General features: G+C 44.0%; 1 long non-coding RNA gene across 33 annotated transcripts in view; it reads left to right on the top strand.

Moving 5' to 3' along the window:
* LOC106994120 (uncharacterized) overlaps window positions 1-22,738 on the top strand; it is a 96,631-nt gene that overhangs the window by 49,224 nt on the left and 24,669 nt on the right. For 5 of the 33 annotated variants that reach the window (XR_013407130.1, XR_013407135.1, XR_013407131.1 and 2 more), the window contains exon 1: window positions 12,142-12,745. The exons of 6 other annotated variants lie outside the window; for them this stretch is intronic. This is a non-coding gene — a long non-coding RNA (uncharacterized LOC106994120). Of the gene's footprint in view, window positions 1-11,962; window positions 12,746-22,738 lie in introns of those variants that run through there. 22 more of the 33 variants (XR_013407146.1, XR_013407142.1, XR_013407134.1 and 19 more) reach the window with 17 other exon arrangements.

The raw sequence follows: 22,738 nt of genomic DNA, 5'->3' as shown, positions 1-22,738 counted from the left end.
ATGACAACCACAGATTAGCAATTTATCTCTCCCGAAATAGCAAAGCAGTTTATGGTATTGCTGGTTTGCCACCACTTACAGAAGGGACCAGATAATGTGCCAGGTTGCCCCGTGAGTAATAGCCTGGTTTTATTATACAGGATAAATCAATCACATAGCTTCTTGCGTTGGCTTAATGAGGTTAGATTAGCATGCACGGAGCTTGGGAAAACTTGTTGGTCAATAACCTCCCAGTGCTGACAGAGGACCCTCAATGGGCTGAATCTGGAGTGAATACTCAGCAGTTTGCCTTGCAGGTGGGTGATAAGAATCTGAGACTTGGTTTAGGAGTTGGTTTTCAAGAGGGGACGATTCCTTTTTCTTTCTTTTTTTTTTCTTTTTTTTTTTTTTTTTGAGACAGAGTCTTGCACTGTCACCCAGGCTGCAGTGCAATGGTGTGATCTTGGCTCACTGCAACCTCCGCCTCCCAGGTTCAAGCAATTCTCCTGCCTCAGCCTCCCGAGTAGCTGGGATTACAGGCGCCTGCCACCATGCCTGGCTAATTTTTTGTATTTTTAGTAGAGATGGAGTTTCACTATGTTGGCCAGGCTGGTCTCGAACTCCTGACCTCGTGATCCACCTGCCTCAGCCTCCCAAAGTGCTGGGATTACAGGCGTGACCCATGGTGCCCGGCCAAGAGGGCAAGATTTCTAAAATACAGTTGAAACTGCAGACAACTTTTGTAGATGAGTAGATCAGTAATAAAACAAACAAACAAAAGCCCAAACAACAAATCTTTTAAAAAGAACTGGCAGTCTTTGTCATTTCCCTTTGAAATGATGGATTTATTTAGGAGAGGACATACATAGAAGGGGAATGGATTATAGAATATCACACTAGTTGATGGCCCCCAAAGGAAAGCATCCTGCCTCTCTATGGCTAACATTGGTTGGAGTGTGGAAGCTGTTTTGGCACAATATCTAGTGACTCCCTATCTTTCCAAGCTCCCTTATGTCACAAGTGCCACCCTTTATTGCTTGAGCTAGGTTCATGGCAGGAGAAAAGGCATTATAGTTTCCGTCTGCCCTTTGTACCCTGGCTTTTCTGTAGATGTATTAGAGCCTACCTTTGAATATCTTTCAGACATTTGCCAATAAGAACAAGTTGAAAGTAATCAAGACCTTCTCTCTTGGTGAGCCTTCCTCACTAAATATCTCTCATGAAGCTAATATCTTAATTTGCCCCCACTCGGTGTGTACAGCTAATAAGAGTGCCACGCATTGGCCTAGGTGCAGTGGCTCACGCCTGTAATCCCAGCACTTTGGGAGGCCAAGGCGGCAGATCATGAGGTCAGGAGATGGAGACCATCCTGGCTAACATGGTGAAACCCCGTCTCTACTAAAAATACAAAAATATTAGCCGGGCATGGTGGCGAGTGCCTGTAGTCCCAGCTAGTAGGGAGGCTGAGGCAGGAGAATGGTGTGAACCTGGGAGGCAGAGCTTGCAGTGAGCCGAGATTGCACCACTGCACTCCAGCCTGAGTGACAGAGCGAGACTCCGTCTCAAGAAAAAAAAAAAAAGAGTGCCATGCATTAAAAATTAAAGTAACCACAAGGAGTTGTGTTGTGGGATCTGGAAGAGGGAAAAGCAGACTCAGAGAGAGAGTTCAGGTGAGGTCCAATACTGGCATTCTCTATTTCAGGGTCAATCATGTCTTGCCTTTTGGAATGAAGCCATAATCCCTAAGGAAATTCTAGAAGAGGCACATTTGAAGACTTTTTGCCTCCATAATGCGTTTCATATTTCATTTCAAATTTCTACTTTGTCCTTTCTATTAAGAGACTTAGACTTATCAGAAAAAACAAAGGTTTTGGTTCTCGTATGTCAGAAGATAGAAATTTGTTGACATTGAAGCAGAAGGGGGATAACTGAGACATAAGAAAGCACGTTATAAAAGGGACCGTGACGGTGTATCAGTCAGCGTTGGTTGCATTAGGGTGTGGTAACAACCCTCAAACACTTTGTAACCTTTTCATGTCAAATAAAACACAGATATAGAAACCCACACAAAACAAATATTTATCATATTATTAGAAAGCTGACCGGGCGCGGTGGCTCACGCCTGTAATCCCAGCACTTTGGGAGGCCAAGGCGGGCAGATCACAAGGTCAGGAGATCGAGACCATCCCGGCAACATGGATGGTCTACTTTTTCAACATGGATGGTCAACATTTCTACTAAAAATACAAGAAATTAGCCAGGCACAGCCTGGGTGACAGAGCAAGACTCTGTCTCAAAAAACAAAAAACAAAAAACAAAAAAAAAAACACCTAATATCCCTGTAACCAGCACTCGGGTTGGGAAATAGAACATAGATAGTCACTCCAGAAATCCCTTCATAAGCTTTGTCCTTTCGCTTCCTTCAAAACTAGCTGTCTTCCTCACTCTTATGGCAATGACCCCACATCTTAATGGATTAAGACAATGAAAGTGTATTTCTTACACTGTGTGTCTGTCACCAGAAGCTGAGGTGATAGCCTGCTTGTCATTGTCATCCATATTCTGGGACTCAGGCTGGAACTTTCTGGAATATTGCCAGGGAGCAGGGCAGAGGGCACAGTGCCTTCTGGGGGAATGCACATTGGCTCAGCCTGGGTAATGAGTGATATACATTACCTCTGTTCACAACTCATTGCCCAGCACCAGTCACAAGGCCCCACCAAATACCAGAGCCCAAGAAATGTAGTCCTGTGGATATGGTTTTGCTGTGTCCCAACCCAAATCTCATCTTGAATTGTAGCTCCTATAATTCCCATGTGTTGTGGGAGGGACCTGGTGGGAGGTAATTGAATCATGGGGGTGTGTCTTTTCTGTGCCGTTCTCATGATAGTGAAAAAGTCTCATGAGATCTGACGGTTTTGTAAAGGGGAGTTCCCCTGCACATGCTCTCTTGCCTGTTGCCATGTAAGACATGACTTTGCTCCTCATTTACCTTCTGCTGTGATTATAAGCCTCCCCAGACATGTGGAACTGCGACTCAATTAAACCTCTTTCCTTTATAAATTACCCAGTCTCAGGTATGTCTTTATTAGCAATGTGAGAACGGACTAATACACCTGCGATGTGCCCAGAAGGTAGGGCTAAGGAGGGATCAGGAATATTTGGCAAATAGAAGTCTACCACAGTTCTGGAACTCAATGCTGGGTTCAAATGTTAGCTCTATCAGTGGCTAGCTGTTGCTTTGGATGAGTAGTTTAAAATACTCAGTTATGTCATTTAAAAAAATGAGAGGAAATTCATAGGGTCTGATATGGTTTGAATCTGTGTCCCCACCCAAATCTCATGTTGAATTGTAATCCCCAGTGTTGGAGGTGGGGTCTGGTAGGAGCTGATTGGACTATGAGGGTAGATTTCTCATGAACAATGATATGGTTTGGCTCTGTGTCCCTCTCATCTCGAATTATAATCCCCACATGTCGAGGAGGGAACTGGCGGGAGGTGACTGGATCATGGGGGTGGTTTCCCCCATGTTCTCGTGATAGTGAGGGAGTTATCATGAGATCTGAATGGTTTATAAGTGGCAGGTTCTCCTGCTCTTGCTGTCTCTCCTACTGACATGTAAGACATGCCTTGCTCCTCCTTTGCCTTCCACCATGATTGTAAGTTTCCTGAGGCCTCTTCAACCATGCAGAACTGTGAGTCAATTAAATCTCTTTTATTTATAAATTACCCAGTCTCAGGCAGTATCTTCAAAGCAGTGTGAAAACAGACTAATACAAATGGTTTATTACCATCCCTTTGGTACTGTCCTCCTGATAGTGAGTGAATTCTCCTAAGATGTGGTTTTTAAAAGTGTGTGCACCTTCCCCCACCTTGCTCCTGCTTTCACCAAGTGAAGTACAAGCTCTTCTTTCTCCTTCCACTATGATTGTACGTTTCCTGAGGCCTCAAGCAGATGCCAGCATCATGCTTCCTATACAGCCTGCAGAACCATCAGCAATTAAACGTCTTTTCCTTACAAATTACCCAGCCTCAGGTGTTTCTTTATAGCAATGCAAGAACAGGCTAACACAGGGTCCTTGAGATAATTAAATGAATTGATGCTTGATACAGTTTGGCTGTATCCCCACTCAAATCTCATCTTGAATTGTAGCTCCCATAATTCCCATGTGTTGTGGGAGGGAACCTGTGGGAGGTAATTGAATCACGGGGGTGGGTCTTTCCTGTGATAGTGAGTAAGTCTCATTAGATCTGATGGTTTTATAAAGGGGAGTTCCCCTGCACAAGCTCTCTTGCCTGCTGCCATGTAAGACATGTCTTTGCTCCTCATTTGCCTTCTGCTGTGATTGTGAGGCCTCCCCAGCTATGTGGAACTGTGAGTCAATTAAACCTGTTTCCTTCATAAATTGCTCAATCTCAGGTATGTCTTTATTAATAGCGTGAGAACAGACCAATACAACGCTTTACAGTCTTAGGGCATAGCCTGGGCATCACAATATTTACTGAGATGAAGAATGTTTAAACATTCCCTATTCAGGTAAGATGTTCAAGATGGAAAGAGATTCCCTCTGACCACTGTCTAAGATGATGTGGGGGAAACAATCAGGTGACATTTGCAGTCTGCATTTATGTACCCCATGTGTAAACACGAGGTAACAGAGTGATGGGCCATTCTTTGAAGCACCTTGGAGTCTTTCTATCATCCACTCCATGGCCTATTAGTTTGAGGCAGGGGATGGGGGAGGGAAGGAAAGACGAGACGTTCCCATTGCTAGATACCTCTGGGGTTTCTATTTTGTTGTTGTTATTGCTTCAGAATGTTGATCTTTCATTCTTTTTTGGATGACAAGAAAGTGATTCATGTTCAAGGGGTGGGGTCCCATCCTCTGTTTCACTGACAGCGAAACTGTCAAAAAACCCATCCTTATAAACACCAACCTGGCAAATGAGACCAAGCCTCCATATGGAAAATCAAAGTAAGGGATTTGGCAGGGAGTTGTAAAGATGGTTTGAATCAGAGGCAGAGACAGCCCATGGATATTGGGGTGGGGGGTTGGGGGCTGTCTGCACCAGCGTGCCAAGAAGGCTGGGAGCTTGGGCCAGTGAGTTTTCATTCTTGGGAGAAGGCAGGCCCTATTTATGGTGGAATCAAGATCGTGGCAGGTCTCTGGTTTAAATTCGGCTCATTGGAGGGTCCTCCAAGCTAATTGGGAAGGAGCCGGCTGTATTTTCTTTCCTGCTTAATAACAAGGGGGAATTGCTTACAGCTCTGGACTTTATTAGGGGGGAATTTGACATTGTTTTGTTGGACAGAGGCTCCATCCAGGGAGCTAATCTCTCACACCTGTTTGGCTTTGTTACGGAGCCAAGGGTCCCTGGCTTGTTTGCTATTGGTTATTGTAGGGACTGATAAAAAAAAAAAGGAAGGAACAGACCAGATAAAGGATGCGGATTTTCCTCCTCAATCTTAACTCTAAAAATCTAGACCTAAAGATGATACAGATGCCAGTGACAGAGTTAAAAAGTCCAATGTCAGTGTATGAATTAGGTCCATTCAAAAACGCCAGTGCCCAGGTGTAGTGGCACGTGTCTGTAGTCCCAGGTGCTCAGGAGGTTGAGGTGGGAGGATCCCTTAGGTCCAGGATTCGAGGCTGCAGTGAGTTAAGATCCTGGGTGAAAAAGATCCCATCTCTAAAAACAAAAAACCCCCAAAATACCCACAACCCCTCTCTCCCACAAAAACGCCAATGCCCTCAATACTTATAAAGTATCTGTCATTTGCAAGGCATGGTCCTGGGCCAGTAACTTGTGAGTTAAGCAGAGCTCCTACCCTTTGGGGAGTTATATGTTAGTCATCCCAAGAAAACACTGGAACATGTCTCAGGAGTCTAGGAAGTTGGGACTCTCAGCAAAAGGGATTCCTTAAGGAACTGATACTGGCTCCTTGCCTGGGCTTTTTCTTTCACTGGAGTAAACTCCAACGTTATAGGCTATTTCATAAGTCCAGGGAACCTGGCCCTTTATCCTTTGGGGGAAATTTTACCCTAATTAGTGCTCTTAGAAGAATGATTAAGAGAACCTGAAGAAAATACAAGGCGAGCGTAAGACACCTGGAGGGAATGGAAAAATCCCTCTTCCTGTGGGATGAGCACGTGACAAAGCCTGGGGCCTTCTGGGGACCAGTCACACACATTTCCTCTTCTTGTCATGTGAGCTTTGAAGAAGGAGGAGTCCGCCAATGCTGGAGCAAGGAGCTCTTTGAACAGCTGAAGCCTTAATAAAAAGGTGCTGGCTCTTATGGATTGAAGAGCAAGGTGTCTTGCACTTTCATTGGTAGCTCTATCTCTGGACTTGAGGTGTCTGGGTTTGTATTTCAACCAGGGCCAGGCCCACATCATTTGTGGGGCTCAGTGAAAAATGCAAATGCCGGGTCCTGGCCAGGAATCAGCAAGTCATGGGTTCATAACCCCCACCCACAGTAGACTGGAGACCCCCAAGGAGATTGCAACTTCCATCCCAGGACGTGCTCAGAATCTGGATTGGGATTAGGGAGAGGCTCCCCCAGAGGTGGGATTGGCTGCTGCCTTCCCCATCTGGGGATAGCACAAGGTATGCTTCTGACCCTGAGCCTCCATGGGTCTGTGCCCAGCTTCACCACTTACAAGCAGTAAAAGCTTGAGAATGTTACCTAACCTCTTTCTGCATCGATTTTTCGGTCAGAGTCATGATGATGACAGCAGCTGTCTCAGAGGGATACGGTAAAACAGTTAAAACCCTAATACACTTGAAGTGCTCAGAGCAGTGCCTGCCTCTTAACCAGCAGTGCTGTTAACCATTATTATGGAGACAGATTCACCACTTGCTTTGCTGTGGTAGGGTATATGCTTGGAGCTATATATTTTTTTCACCCAGTTCTCCCAAAGGGCCCGACTTGTTCTCTTTGCTCTCTTGTGACCAGTGGCAGGATATTCTAAGATATCTTCTCCAGGCTTTAGGAGGAGACCCATATTAATATAGAACACAGAATACTCTGCCCCTTCAATACACACACACACACACACGTCCACACATACATAGGCACACATAGTCATACAACACAAACACAACACAAACACACATACTCCCCTTAACAGTATTAAATGTTAAGGTGAGGTTTTTTGTTTGTTTGTTTGTTTGAGACGGAGTCTTGCCCTTTCGCCCAGGCTGGAGTGCAGTGGCGCGATCTGGGCTCACTGCAAACTCCGCCTCCCGGGTTCACGCCATTCTCCTGCGTTCACGCCATTCTCCTGCCTCAGCCTCCTGAGTAGCTGGGACTACAGGGGCCCGCCACCTCGCCCGGCTAATTTTTTTGTATTTTTAGTAGAGACAGGGTTTCACTGTGTTAGCCAGGATGGTCTCGATCTCCTGACCTCGTGATCCGCCCGCCTCGGCCTCCCAAAGCTCTGGGATTACAGGCGTGAGCCACCGCGCCCGGCCAGGTGCGGTAATTTTTAAAGGGCCCTAAGGAGATGAGGGTTCTTTGGGGATACTAAGGGTCCCCACGAGCAGCCAGCAGGGGTAACCAACCACTGTCATCCCACCATTCCCATTCAACTGCAGAAACTTTTCATTTTCTCTGAATTGTATTTTATTGTTTCTAATAGAATTTTGCTGGAACACATAGAGCTTTGCTATTCTGAAAAAAAGAAGTATGAAAACCAGCACTTTAATCAATGGTGCTGTAGGACCTTGACTCTGCCATAGTTATGAGTCTACTGAAGTTTTGATTACTCTGGCCAGGGGTGCAGTGGCTGAAGTGGGTACACAGACAGTTCAAACCCTGGGCTCTGATATTAAATGCCCTTTACCCAAGGAGGTACAGCTAGTAAGCTTGGCTGGGACTGGCAACATGGCTTGCAGATTCTCTCTCTCCCCACTGAACTGCCTCCTTGCTTAAACTGAGGTCTAAGAGGGATAGAACTTTCCAGAAGAGCTGTTCCAAAAAGAGTATTTTGACTTTCTCATGAGAATCAGAAGACCTGGGTTCTGTTCTTATCTCAGCCATTCTCCATTGTGTGACTTTGGGCAAGCTATATAAGCCTTTTGAACCTTAGTATGCTCATCCACAAAGTGGTAATACGCTCTAGTTTATTTTTCCCACAAGAACATTACGAGGCTCACACAATATGGTTTGCAGAAAAGTCCTTTTAGAAAATATAAAACACTATACAGATGTGTGAAAAATTTAAGAATATACTCTTGCCTCCTTTGTCTGTATTTTTTTAATTAAATTTTTTTATCTGTGTAAATTTAAGGGAAGCAAGTGCAATTTTGTTACATGGATATATTGAGTAGTGGTGACGTTTGAGCTTTTAGTGTAGCCATCACCTGAAAAATATACATTGAACCTATTACACAATTTCTCATCCTTCACCCCCCTTCCACTCCCCTACCCTGCCAAATGTCCAATATCTATTATTCTGTATTCCATGTCCATGCGTACAATTACTAGCTTCCATTTATAAGTGAGAACACACAGTATTTGTCTTTCTGTTTTTTTGTGTGTTGTTTCTTTTGTGTGTTTTTTGTGTGTGTTCCTTTGATGAGTCTTGTTCTCGGTGACCCTGATGAAACTTGTACGGCAGGTAGGAATAGCTCACGTTGCTTCATTTTTCTACCAATAGCCTTGTTTCTGTGTTTTGTGATCTGCCTCTACTAACCCCAAGTTAAATGATGGACTAAACATATACATGCATGCACATATGCACATATTTCTATACCTCTATTTAATTATCATCCTATAAATTATTCAGATTACCCCCTTTCCTTACATATAGGTATGCTATTGGACAGTAAGTAGTGTGATGGTAATTTTTTTGAAATGGGGCCTCACTCTATCACCCAGGCTGGAGTGCAATGGCATGGTCTCAGATCACTGCAACCTCTGCCTCCCAGGTTCACGCAGTTCTCCCGTCTCAGCCTCCCGAGTAGCTGGGACTACAGGTGCGTGCCACAACTCCCAGCTAATTTTTGTATTTTAAGTAGAGACGGGGTTGCCCTATGTTGGCCAGGCTAGTCTTGAACTCCTGACCTCGTGATCTGCCCACCTCTGCCTCCCAAAGTTCTAGGATTACAGGCGTGAGCCACCATAGATGGTAAACATTTAAGAATCAGCTCTCAAAAAAAATTCATGTTAATATGGACATAAGTTTACTATAAATTTTATTGATGTAAAGGATGTATAGCGCACAATTTGCAAATAATTATAAAATATTAAATATCCTTTATTATAAATTCCATATACCTGCTTGATTCTCACAAAAGCATTTTACTGAGTTTTTTCTTTTGCAGTTGGTGAAAAAGTACAGTTCCAGCATTAGTGCTGGTTGATATTTTCATGTCTGTTGAGAAATGAAAGAATGGCAGGGCATGGTGGTTCAAGCCTGTAATCCCAGCACTTTGGCAGGCGGGCAGAACACTTGAGGCCAGGAGTTTGAGACCAGCCTAGCCAATATGGTGAAACTCCATTTCTACTAAAAAATACAAACGTTAGCCAGAGAAGGTGGCACTTGCCTGTAACCCCAGCTACTTGGGAGGCTGAGGCAGAAGAATTGCTTGAACCTCAGAGCCAGAGGTTGCAGTGAGCTGAGATCACATCACTGCCCTCCAGCCTGCATGACAGAGTGAGACCCTGTCTCAAAAGAAAGAGAGAGAGAGAGAGAGAGAGAGAGAGAGAGAGAATCCCAGTTACTTGGGAGGCTGAGGCAGAAGAATTGCTTGAACCTGGGAGCCAGAGGTTGCAGTGAGCTGAGATCACATCACTGCACTCCAGCCTGTGTGACAGAGTGAGACCCTGTCTCAAAAGAAAGAGAGAAAGAAAGAGAGAGAGAGAAAGAAAAGGAGAAAGAGAGAAAGAAAGAAAGAGAGAAAGAAAGAAAGAGAAAGAGTAAGAGAAAGAAAAGGAGAAAGAGAGAAAGAAAGAAAGAAAGAAGAAAATAAATGAAAGAATTAAGATGTATGTTGGAAGGTCAGTTCTTAGTCAAATGATGTAAGTGATTGCTTCTCTCAATCAAGGAGTAGTTTTTGAATACTGGAAGAACATTTCCTTAACTTTTTTTTGGTTGTTATTTTGCTACTCACCATGTAAAAACCCTTGACATGATTTACTTTTATGTTTAATCTGCATTATTAATATTTTCTTCATCGCTGTCTCAAGTCTAGACAATTACAAAACCATAAACCATGATTTATGGCATTTTTAGATTTCCATGGTGTCAGTGTTCCCACCAAGGCCTATTTTAAGCTAAAAATGTGACATAATTGAAATAAGAGCAGGGTAGAGATGCATGGTAGTCACTAGGACACAGTATTTCCACCATATAAACACAGCAGATGTAAACAACCTCCAGAGTGTAGGTAATAGTAAAATAACAAGGAAGTGATGAGCTCATTACCTTTGTTTTTAATACAATTTATTTAGTTTTAAGTTTATAGAATTTAACTTTTAATAGTGGCCATGTTTAACAATTGGCTCAGAAAACTCTCATAAATTTAATAATTGGCTCTTGTGAGTGGGTGTGGAACAGCTCCAGCGTACCACTCTATATTTGTTTTCCTCTTCCTCGTGAATCTGGAATTTTTCAACATTCGGAGAGAGATATTGAGCACTTCTATGTGCTAGATGTTGGAGATTTGGTGACACAGTCCCTGTCTCATGGAGCAAATAGTCTTCTTGAAAATCAAATAAGCAGTGATTTAGAGCAGTGGTGTAAGTGTATCTTTGTGTTTTATTTACAAGAGAGCAGAAGTCCTGTTTGGTGTTAAGGTGCACGCTTGTTCCATTCTTTTTTTTTTTTTTTTTTTAAGATGGAGTTTCACTTTTGTCGCCCAGGCTGGAGTGCAATGGTGCCATCTCAGCTCGCTGCAACCTCTGCCTCTTGGGTTCAAGAGATTCTCATGCCTCAGCCTCCCAAATAGCTGGGATTACAGGCACCCGCCACCACACCTGGCTAATTTTTATATTTTAGTAGAGATGGGGTTTCACCATGTTGGCCAGGCTGGTCTCAAACTGCTGACCTCAGGTGATCCGTTTGCCTTGGCCTCCTGAAGTGCTGGGTGAGCCACCGCGCCTGGCCCCTTGTTCCCTTCTTATTTGCCAGTTGTGTTGTAGGGGTAGCTTTTTGTGTCAGGGTTTTCCAGTTTTCTGACTAAAAATTCTTCTTTTTAATAAAACGTTTGGCTAAGGAGCTTGACGCTAAGGATGATGAGCTCCTGTCTTGAAGTTGCCTTTTGAAGGCTGACTATATTAACAGGTGTGGCACCTGCCTCCTTTGGAAGAAAGGCCCTCTAAACACTTTATGATTTGTATGGACCCAGGAATTCCTTTTCCTTCACTGTCAGAACTGATTCCCAAGCCTTCTACCCTCTAACCTGGGCACGTGCAAATTCTGGATCCCAAGCAAAAATAAATACATGAATAAAAATTTTAAAATGCCCACATACCCTTTGTTGAGAATAAAAGAGAGTTCATGCTGAGAGGGCCTCCTCATTTTGTAGGCTGCCCTGAAATCAGAGGATTTCCAAGCAATGGTTACACCTCTGCTTATGTAAAAAGGTGTGGGGCTTGATCACTTCGTCCAGACACGGATGCACCTGTGCAGGTACATGGGCCTGCAGACACAAGGACACACACACAGGGAGAAAAAGGCTCCCTTCTTGTCTTAACAAAGATTGTTCATCAGAAAGGGTTAGCAGGGAGTTCTCTGTCATCATGTGTAATGTCCCCTGAAATGACTTGGAAAAGTTTAATTATGTGAGTGCCTTATTTTCAGCTCCTGTTATCTTTTGAACTCTGGGAGGGTGGGGGGATGGGTTACCCTGAAGCTCAGGCTCTTTCTAAAGAGCCTTTGTCTTTCTGCCCAGGTATTAAGTTGGTGGCGCAACAATCCTAGGTACATTTGGTTCACTTTCCTCCGCCCCAGTCCTCCCCCCAAGCGCTATCCTGGGTCTGAATGTGGGCCTGTGTTCTGGCCCACCATCCTCAGGCCTGTACAGGGGACCGAAAGAGAATGGGCCACAGGAATGCACCCAGAACAGAGCCAAATTGTTCAAGCTGCGTGAAGAAGAAAGAAAAAACGGGAGGAGGGTGCACGGGGAGGGAGAAGAAGAAAAGCTTTCCTTGTCGGTTCAATTTCTCCGGAGATATTTGGAGGATAACATCGTAATTTTTCAGGGAGGGGCTGCAGGGGGAGCAGAAAACGAGAGAGCCGAGTTTTATCGGCACAGTGGCCCATACAGAAAGGTGACATTTGAGAGAACAATTGCTAGGTTGTTTGGCCACATTTGCTTCTATGAATGAGGCTTAAGAAAAGGTGTCTTTGGATTGCTACTAATAGTCATCTTCATCATTCCTGCTCTCTCTCTCTCTCTCTCTTTCTCAGTTCCCTTATGAAATAAGGGCACACAGGTAATAAACAAAGCACTATAAAAGATCGGATTGAGGTATTCTGTGGGCTCATTCAATGTTTGGAGCAAGCTTTCTGCACTCCACTGCCGGTACTTTCCGGCTTCAAAAGCAGCTCCGAGACTGAAGAATAGTAGGCAGGATTAGACTAAGGCCTGGGAGTTCTACAACCCTGCTGAATTTAAAAGAACCATATTCTTGGTCAGCTAAACCATACCCGATGGCCAAGGGCAGAGGAAAAGATGGCAGGGTAGAGACTCTTGGACTTACTCATTTGGATTTTGGAGTTTTACCTGACTTGGTCAAGCCTCATGCCAGATCCAGGTGAGTAGCTGCCTGGGCTAAAAAGCTGTCAGTTGAATCTCGTTTTTGCTAACCTTGACAGAGGATTCACTGTGATCCTTATTTCTTCTCTTTTTGCCTCGATGTAGGCACTAGGGGTGACTTGCAATCTCCCAGCAGAGTCTGTTCCGGCCACCTGCTGGGGGAGAAGCCGGCCAACCTCTACAAAGGAATTGTATTGATGTGTAGGAATTGGGGGAAGGGAGTTAGGGAGGATAATCAGCAATGGATTGATGGAGAGAGGTATGAATGACTCTTCTCCCAAAGGGCAGGCTTTCTTACCATGAATCTTCGTGCTCCTGGCCAGGCCTCTATCCCCTGCCCTTGCCTCCTATATATTTCTCCTTTGCTCTCAATCTGCATGATTCCCCATAAGCAAACAAGGGAGCTGTTGGAAAGTGTGAAGGGCCCCTGCCTGGTTTCCAACACAAGAAAGTTAAGTGAGTGAGCAGCAAGCTGTGGATCGGATTTCCTACGGCATATTGGTACCCAGGGCGCTTATCTAGAAAGTTCATCCACATGAAGGTGCTGCTGAGCTGGGTTCCCACAGGCCGGGCCTCTGGGCTGACAAGTAACTAAAGATGAAAGGGGGACCCAGGGGTTTTGGGGCTCTGTGTTTCATCAGAGCCTCAATATTCTTTATTCTGCTATTGGTTCTCCTTCTCCTGGATTACAATAATCATTACTGGCTATGATCAAGTAATAGACCTGAATGGACTTATATCCATTTTGCAGAGAGGAGTACAGAGGTTAAATGGGCTTGTGCCTGTGCTTGTATTTGCAGAGGAATGCCCACCCGAATGTGATAGATATACTTCAAATATTTGCTTGACAAAACCTTGAAAATGCCATACTGCTTACAGACAGTAATTGTATCGGTTGCTGAGTTCTAGGCATTCCGAGGAGAAAATTCTTCTAGTAGCGATATATTCCCATCTATCTTATGACCAGTGAATAATGCCAGAGAGTGGTCTCATGTATACCTTTTATAACACTAGATTCTCCTATATCTACACAATACATTTAGCCTCAGGATTTTAGGTACTTTCCAAATGAACCCATTTATTATTATTATTTTTATTAACCTCCATTTTGTGAGTAGAGAAAATGAGTCATCAGAGGTTTCAGTTATCTTCCAATTATTACACAGAAATCTTTCTGAGGTTTAACTAAAATCTTAGCCTTCCCAGATGACAAACAGATTTGTATGTGCATGTGTGTTTAAGGGTATGTATTAGAATATACATCATGGGAGCTGTATACAAACGCAGCGGGTATATCGCTTGTTCTGTTAAGGTGTGTGTATGAGAATAAATAATGGAGAATATTGAGTCATTGTAATATATTGTAACTTGGTGACTTCGACTCAAACTCTAGACTTTTCAACAGAGACTTTTCTGATAGCCTGCTGTGTGAGAAATGAGGCTGAACGCTGCAAAGACATGGTATTAATTCGTAGGAACGGGGTTATATTTAATACCTCATAAAAGTATTTCATAGACACGTACAAAGTTTAATATAGGTCTTCCCAATAATGAACAATAGATGCTTGAAATCTCCCCCAATTGGCCATTGCATAGAAAATTACCTCTTGATTTGCTCAGCTTTGAGGCTTTTGTTTCCTTTGCTTGCGTTTCCTAAGCAGTATGAATTTCTCTAGAAATAAAAGGGATTTTTAATATGGCTACTCTAAAATAAATCAAGCCTCTGGTTTTAACTGTGCCAGGAATATAGTAGGGAATCAGTAATGGTTTGAAGATTGAAGAAATGATTGAATAGTTCCCTGAACTGTAGGTATTGATTTATGTTAATGTACACCTCTATATTTATTTACACAGGCATGTGCTTTCTTAAGTGGAGTAGTCAGTTTTTTGACTCAGTTGACAAGTTCTTATCTTAATGTCTCATTTAATTGATCAGCGACTTAAATTCAGTCAGTTAAGCGGTTGCTTTGGTATTTTGTAAATATATAAAAAAAACTTTTGTATCCTTGAAGTTTCCTTCTTTGTATTTCCCATCATCATCTATATTTAATCAATATACATTGAGTAGCTTAAGATAAGACCTCATTTCTCTGAGACTACACTTTGAAATACGCGTGCAGTATAAGTCAGGTGTACCAAATCTTGGAACAGAATTTAACTTCTTTTCTCATACTTCCTGATGGGAGACCTTGAATGACCAGCAGTGCTAATGGTAGCACAGGGGTCAAAAAATTTACTCCTGTAAGGAAAAAGCACATCGTTGCTCAAGAATTCTATAATTAATGCTAGCTATAAGTCACAATCTATGGTTGTGTTCTAACAAGCATTTTGCCCAAACAACGCTAGGTGAAGCAGCTGCCAATGTTGTCTGGACCGGACATCTGCTTTTTACAGACTTATGGGGGTATGGGGACCCAGGGCTCAGACACATGTATTATTCACTGTTTCTTTCTCTGCTTATTAGCCTTGTGGGTAAGGGCGGCATTAACCACCGGCCCAGCAGCCTTCGAGAACACCATGGCAAAATTCAAGAAAACACACAGTCTTGTGTTTGGGGCTTTAAGAGACTCTAAGGTGACTTGGTGCTCAGGAGGATTTGAGAACAGATTGGCTTATAGCCATTACTGTTGGCTAATAATTGCACTAATCTTTTCGAGGTGGGGGTTTGTATTCCCCCCTCCTTCAATCTCCAAGACAGAGAACAATGGGCGAATTGTGTTTCTGCACTATTCCATGAGATAGGGTCAGAGACTGCAACTGGGTGGACAAGGTCTTCAGGGGATGACCCACCAGGCGTTAGCCCCAAACCATCGTTAAGAAACCCAGGACCTGAGCATTACAGCTTTGGCCTAATGATAGGGAAGCATTTCCCTAGCGGAGCCATTTCATTAGCAGCTGTTTTGGGGTTCTCAAAGTGTCCTTTGGGTGCTCAGAAGCAAGTGCAGTGCTCACTGGAAGAGAAAGGGTGTGTGTGTTTGACCTGCACATATTTGCACTTGTGTATGCTGCCTTCTATCCATTTTTCTCTTGCTTAAAATTCACTTAGTAAAACCATTTTGTCTTCTTTAGAATGGATGACATTAAACTCAAATTTGGAATTGCAATGCCACATGGAGATACCTCTGTAGAATGAACCGTGAATGTGTGTGTGTGTGTGTGTGTGTGTGTGTGTTCGTGCGTTGGTGGTGGGGGCCATATTTGTCTTTAATATTAAAGTCAAGTTATCAATTCTACTACCAGGAGTTAAAATAATCTACAAGATTAATCTATGCAGAGGGTATATCCTCTGATGTAGAAAGTATCATTTAAATGTAAAGTTGTGATAAGCATGCATCCTCTAATTTAGAAATTACATGCACAGTAAAAACTTATGCCTAGAAGGTTCCACTAAGAAGCTCAAGGGTTCGTAGATCCAAGGGGCAGGTAAACCTCAGAATACATTTGTCACAGTTCGTCCTAATCTCCTTCAGTTTTCCCAAAACGGGGTCCACGATCATTTTAAACATCCTGGGCCTACCCTTTCCTTTTAGGGAATTTCTATGGGCTAGTTGTTCAAATGTGGGGCATTGAGAACGCTGGGTCCTTGCCACATACCAATTGGGATAGGTGCAGAGCATTTTATTTCTCCTCTGCCTCTCCACCCAAGGTTTCCCTCCTGCCTGAGAGTTCCAGCCCTTTCTCCATCTGCTGCCTGTTAAGCAGCTGCTGGGTTCAGCAAGAAGGAGGCCGGTGTGGCTGGTGGATGGAGAACACTGTTAGTGTAACTTGGCAGGAGGTTGCATGCTGGCACAGAGGGGCAGTGAAAACGAGAGGAGGTGAGAATATCTCCACAGGGTGGGGGGCGGAGGACAGAGAAGGAGGACGACCACTAGGAGACTCACTGCCCCTGGCGGCTGGAGCTCGTAGGGAGCGGCTGGTCCAAATTGGATGGAGATCCAGCAAAGACACAGTGTCTCCCCTCCCAGACCCCAGGAGTTCTCCAGCCTGCATTTTCCAGTTCCCCACGAACATTTCCAAATTAAAAAATAAAATAAAAATACGTGTGGAAAAATACAGTAAAAGTGACAGCGCCTTCCCGGTTTCCGACTGTTCTGTTTTGACTTCACAATCAGCCAAACTGGAGCCCCTGAGTAGCTGGCTTAATTTGTCACCTTGAGTTATTAACCGTTTCCCTGCCTCTCTCGGTGGGTGTCCTCCTGGCTCCTCGCCCTGGCTGGCTCAGTGACCTGTTAATCTTGTGCCCTTTCTCTCGGGCTTATGGCTCTGCCTGGAGAGCCCTGTTTCCCTCTTGGAGTCAAATTTGAATTCATTTCACAGTCACCTCTCAGCTGGTTTTTGCCAAGTGGTGGCTGAAACAGAGGGTGATGGCAAAGTGCAGGAAAGAATGGCTCCAGAGGCAGCTCTCGCGGGGTCCCCGGTGTCCTTTAGAAGTTCAACAGTTCAGTCTATTTCTTTTGGTTAAGGGCCAAGAGGCAGAGGGAGGCTCATTTTAGAACTGGGATGATATAGAATATAGTCTATTGGGAAGCAGAGGAGAGCTAATCCTGATCATTTTTTATGTCAGCAAAGTTAGTCTGCGTAGCATTCTATCTCTCTTTCCATTATCTCTCTGTTACTTCATACTTTCATGTTTCATGGAGGCTTGGGACTTTTTTGGACAATATCCCGAGAACACCATTATCCAATGTTCTCTTTTTCCTCAAGACTTACATACCCCTAATACCGTTCATCCTCGAAGCCTTGTACTTTTAGGACATCCAACTTATTAATAAAAGCAATGAATCCAAGTTAATGAATTCTTTGGGGGAGCTACTGGTTTAATGTGTTACTCAGAGTACTAAGGTGTCTTATAGAAACAAATTTAAAATGTATTAAAAATTCTTTTTCTTAAAAGATGTAAATTTTCTTATATTTAAAGAGGTAATATGGTTGCATGAATTATAATTCAAAATATAAAAATAAAACTACCTCCCCCAGCAACTGAGGTCCTTTTCTGGAGGCAACTGCAATGATTAGTTTATTGCTTTTCCTCCCACAGATGTTTTATGCATATGTGGGCAATTATAAAATCTCTACTGCTTTTATTTATTTTTTATTTTTATTATACTTTAAGTTCTAGGGTACAAATGCACAACCTGCAGGTTCGTTACATAAGTATACACGTGCCATGTTGGTTTACTGCACCCATTGAACTCGTCATTTACATTAGGTATTTTTCCTAATGCTATCCCTCCCCCAGCCCCCCACCCCACAACAGGCCCTGGTGTGTGATGTTCCTCACCCTGTGTCCAAGTGTTCTCATTGTTCAGTTCCCACTTATGAGTGAGAACATGTGGTGTTTGGTTTTCTGTCCTTGTGATAATTTGCTCAGAATGATTGTTTCCAGCTTCATCCATGTCCCTGCAAAGGATATGAACTCATCGTTTTTTATGGCTGCATAGTATTCCATGGTGTATATATGCCACATTTTCTTAATCTTAATAATTAATATTAATTATTAATTATTAATAAATGCCATATTTTAGACTAGTTTTAAATTTAAGGAAAAGTTGTAAAGATAATTACAGAGTCCCCATTTACTGCATCATTCAGTTTTCCCTTTTGTTAACGTCTCGTAGTTTTGTGGTACATTTGTCACAGCTAGGGAACCAACATTGGTATATTAGAATTAATTAAATTCCACAGTTTATCAGGTTTCACTAGTTTTACCCCAGTGTCCCTTCTCAGTTCCAGGATCCCATCTTAAATTGAGCTCTCATGTCTCCTTCTGTCGCCCAGGCTGAAGTGTAGTGGCATGATCTCGGCTCACTGCAACCTCCGCCTCCCAGGTTCAAGTGATTCTTCTGCCTCAGCCTCCTGAGTAGTTGGGACTACAAGCACGTGCCACCACGCCTGGCTAATTTTTCTATTTTTAGTAGAGATGGGGTTTCACCATATTGGCCAGGCTGGTCTCGAACTCCTGACCTCATGATCTACCTGCCTCGGCCTCCCAAAGTGCTGGGATTACAGGGGTGAGCCACTGTGCCCAGCCCAGAGTAGAGTAACTTTGGGCCACAAAGGCATTGTGGATGGTGGGGACAGTGGCTTCTCTGCAGTGTTGGTGCTGGCTGCCTTGAATTTATTTACTGCAGCCGGGTAAGCTGGCAGTTGAGAAGGTTCTCCCTTTTGGCCATTCTGGTATTACACTAGCTGTTTTAGTTTGTTCTGGCTGCTATAAGAAAATACCACATACTGGGTGGCTTAAAAATAACATAAATTTAGTTTTCACAGTTTTGGAGGCTGGAAAGTTCAAAATCAAGGCATTAGCAGATATGGTATCTGGTGAGGGTCCACTTTCTGGTTCACAGATGAAGCCTTCTCTCTCTCTTCTTATATGGTGGAACGGATGAGGGCTGTCTCTGGAGCCTGTTTCGTAAGGACACTAATTCCGTTCATGAGAGTTTCACCGCTATGACCTAATGATGCCCCAAAGGCCCCACCTCAAATTAATATAATGGTTAGAATTTCAACATATTAATTTGGGGGAAGCACAGACATTTAGACCATAGCACTAGGGTTTTTAAAAATTTTTTCCTGCAAATCCAAGTTGAGACAGACATACTCTGCTCTAATGTAGTTGTCTTTTGTCCAAGTCTCTGAAACCTAGCCTTTCTGAGATCAGAACATTGCGAAAGCCAGACATCTTGCCTTTGGGAACGGGCTTATTATCATTATTTTGTCTAGTGAAACATCCTCTGTTACACTTCTGCTTTCTAACCCTCTTAGCCCATGCACACATCTACGGAGAGAGTTTTATTTCATTTGGTTCTTACTCATTCAATCTGTTTAAATGATAGGATTTTAGAATTAGAAGGTGTCTTGGAACCCCAAAGGAAAATTCTCTCTCAAGGTCACAAAGCTGGTTGTGGAAGTCCAGGGTCATCTCAGACAGGTCTTTAACAGCCATGAGTTAGTTTCTCTGTATCAGACTCCCTTATTTACCAAGTGTCAAATAATAACAACAATAGTGATTAATGGCTGGCACTTATTGAGTACTTTCCATGAACCTATGATACGATAAATGCTTTCCATGTATTGTTGTTCCCTTCCTTCCTTCTTCCCTTCCTTCCTTCCTTCCCTCCCTCCCTCCCTTCCTCCCTCCCTCCCTCCCTCTCTCCCTCCCTCTCTCCCTCCCTCCCTCCTTTCTTTGCTTCTTTCCTTCTTTCCTTCCTTCTTTCTCAGAGCCTTACTTTGTCACCCAGGCTGGAGTGCAGTGGCACAATCTCAGCTCACTGCAACTTCTACCCCCCGGATTCAAGCAATTCTTCTGCCTCAGCCTCCTGAGTAGCTGGGATTACAAGTGCCTGCCACTGCGCCCGGCTAATTTTTGTATTTTTAGTAGAGACAGGGTTTCACCATCTTGGCCAGGCTGGTCTTGAACTCCTGACCTCGTGATCCACCCGCCTCAGCCTCCCAAAGTGCTGGGATTACAGGCGTGAGCCACCGCGCCCGGCCCCCATGTATTGTTTTCTTATAACCACTCTCTAAGTCAGGCAACTATCTTTATCCCCATTTAGCAGATGAGGAAATTTAGGAAACACTGATTAAGTTACTTGCTCAAGATCACAGGTCTAATAACAGGTGAAGTCAGGACAGTCAGATTGCTGAGCGTTCACACTTATCCTTGCTATGATGCCTTTCTGTGCTACATTACAGAGCAAAGTAGCACATGGAATGCAGGAAGGACATGGCAGAAACAGTGTCAGCCTTTGAGGGTTTCCATTATAGCCCAGGGGGCAAGATGTGGGGATAGAGTTGCCTATAAAATACACAACACCCAGTTACACTTGAATTCTGGATAGACACTGATTTTTTTTTTTTCTTCAGTCTAAGTATGTCTCAAACATTGCCTGGGGCATACTTATCCTGAAAACCGTATTTGTTGTTAATCTGAAATTCAGATTTCACTGGGTATCCTGCATGTTTATGTGCTCAATCAGGCAATATTTTATGGGGAAAATAAAGCTTATATGCTATACACTTTTCCTTTTCCTCGACCCCAGATGATCTTCTCTCTGTTCTCCTTTCTTCCTTCTGCACCTCTTACTATTGGGCCCCTCTCCCTGCTGTGTGCACTCCTTCCAAGATATGCAGCCTTGGGCCACAGCAGCAGGTTCTAGAGCTACGTCCCAGGCTGCCCAGCAGTCAGTGTGGAAACATTTTCCCTTCTCCCTGGGAGCTCAGCCCTGGGGTGTGCCCCGTAACGCCCGAGGCCTTGACGCTCCTGTGGGAACACTCTTCCTCTTGGCTCTCTCCATTTTCTCTGCTCAACCCGTACACCACCCCAGACATATTTTACCAGGGTTCTCACCCCGTCCAGTCCAGTGGCTTGTGCTGGTTTGCATCAGGGCACTTGGTATTCATTAATATTCACCTACATCCCTGAACCCAAAGGGAATGAGGCAGCAAAGGAGCCTGGCTGCTGCTTTGTCCTCTCTCTGAGATAGGCTTTCATGGGAATCGGATGAGCCGTTGGGGTGGGGTGGGTGGCTGCTCTGAGCACACTAGCTGCAGTCACTGCCTGTGTACTCTCTGGGATGGGGGCGTTCCACCGGCTATTTTAAGGCCAGACTGGTGAATGTTGGGTTCCCCTTCGTTTACCTAGGCTTTCAATATTTTCCCTGGCACAAGCTAAGGTGGTCACAGAATGTGGGAAACCAGGCAAGGGAAAAAATTAATGCAGTGCGATGACGCCCCTGGTAGCTGCTGCTAGATTCCACGGAAAAGATGGGGGGCTTGCTATCTGTGTCCACGGGGGCCTCCTAAAGCTGTTAGCTGTGTTGGCACCTGCTCAACTCCAGAGATGCTGGAAAAAAGAAAACTGGCTGCAAAGTTGGTCCACGGCCTGCCTGGTAGCACCAGCTCCACCCATTCCCGTGGAATGGCTTTGCCCACTGTGAATGCCCCTTTATCGTCAGTGGGCGATAATGACTTTTCAAAAATACTGTGTAGGCCTTGTGTCCCGGATGCCTGTGGCACGAAGGCACTGCTTCCCTTTCAAGGGTGTTGGCTTAGAAACTCACCCAGAAACCTGAGAAAAATATCTCTACTTGGCAACTCAGGAGGCTGACACCAACCACTTTCTGTTTTTCGGCCCGCTGGCCATGAGCTAACTAGTGGACAGTTATTATCAGGGAAGGAAGCAACCTCAGTACTGAGAATTATGCAGCAGGCAAATGAGTTATCTAAAGTCCCACAGGGAACATTCCCTGTGTCATTTAGACCTGCATGGTAAGGATTTAATTCAGAACCTTCCCTGAGCTGTAGATTGGCTTTGCAGGAATGCCCCCCTTGGCCTCCTGCAGTCTTAGCCTCTTGGTTAGCACTGTATCATTATGGCTTATGGTGGAAATCAAGTTCTCGTTTGGGTCTGAAGTTGGGTGTGTAGTTGGGTATTGTTCTTTCCCATGGGCCAAGCATTTGTTAAGTGCCTACTGTACACTAGGCACTCGACAGTCACATAATGCTGTGTACCTTATGTCTATCAACCTGCATTCACAACAACTCTGTGTGGTAGGTGTCATTGGATCTGCTCTACAGATGCCATCTTCAGTAACTTGACTGTGGTCACCAGACAAGGTCAGCCTGGAAGACCTCTTGTGCAGTGTCTTCTTTTACATAAAGCCTCCAAAGTAGCAGAACTTTTATTTTGAGCATGCATTTTTTCCATCTAATTGCAGCTTTACTCTGGAAAAATAGGTCATACCCAGAGGTGATGGGTCCACTTTAGGATTTTTTTTTTTTTTTTGGTCATTTATCACATATTAACAACTGAGTTCTATTCAGATACAGTTAATATAATTTCATTACTTTTTAGTGACTGATATGGTTTGGCTTTGGGTCCCCACCCAAATCTCATGTTGAATTGTAACGCTGGGCGAGGGACCCAGTGGGAGGTGATTGGATTATGGTGGCAGACTTTTCCCTTGCTGTTCTTGTGATAGTGAGTAAG

This window comes from Macaca mulatta, chromosome 16, assembly GCF_049350105.2.
Source record: "Macaca mulatta isolate MMU2019108-1 chromosome 16, T2T-MMU8v2.0, whole genome shotgun sequence".
Classification (NCBI taxonomy): Eukaryota; Metazoa; Chordata; class Mammalia; order Primates; family Cercopithecidae; genus Macaca; species Macaca mulatta.
The sequence above is the reverse complement of the archived record's forward strand: the minus strand, read 5'-3'. Positions and strand labels throughout refer to the sequence as shown.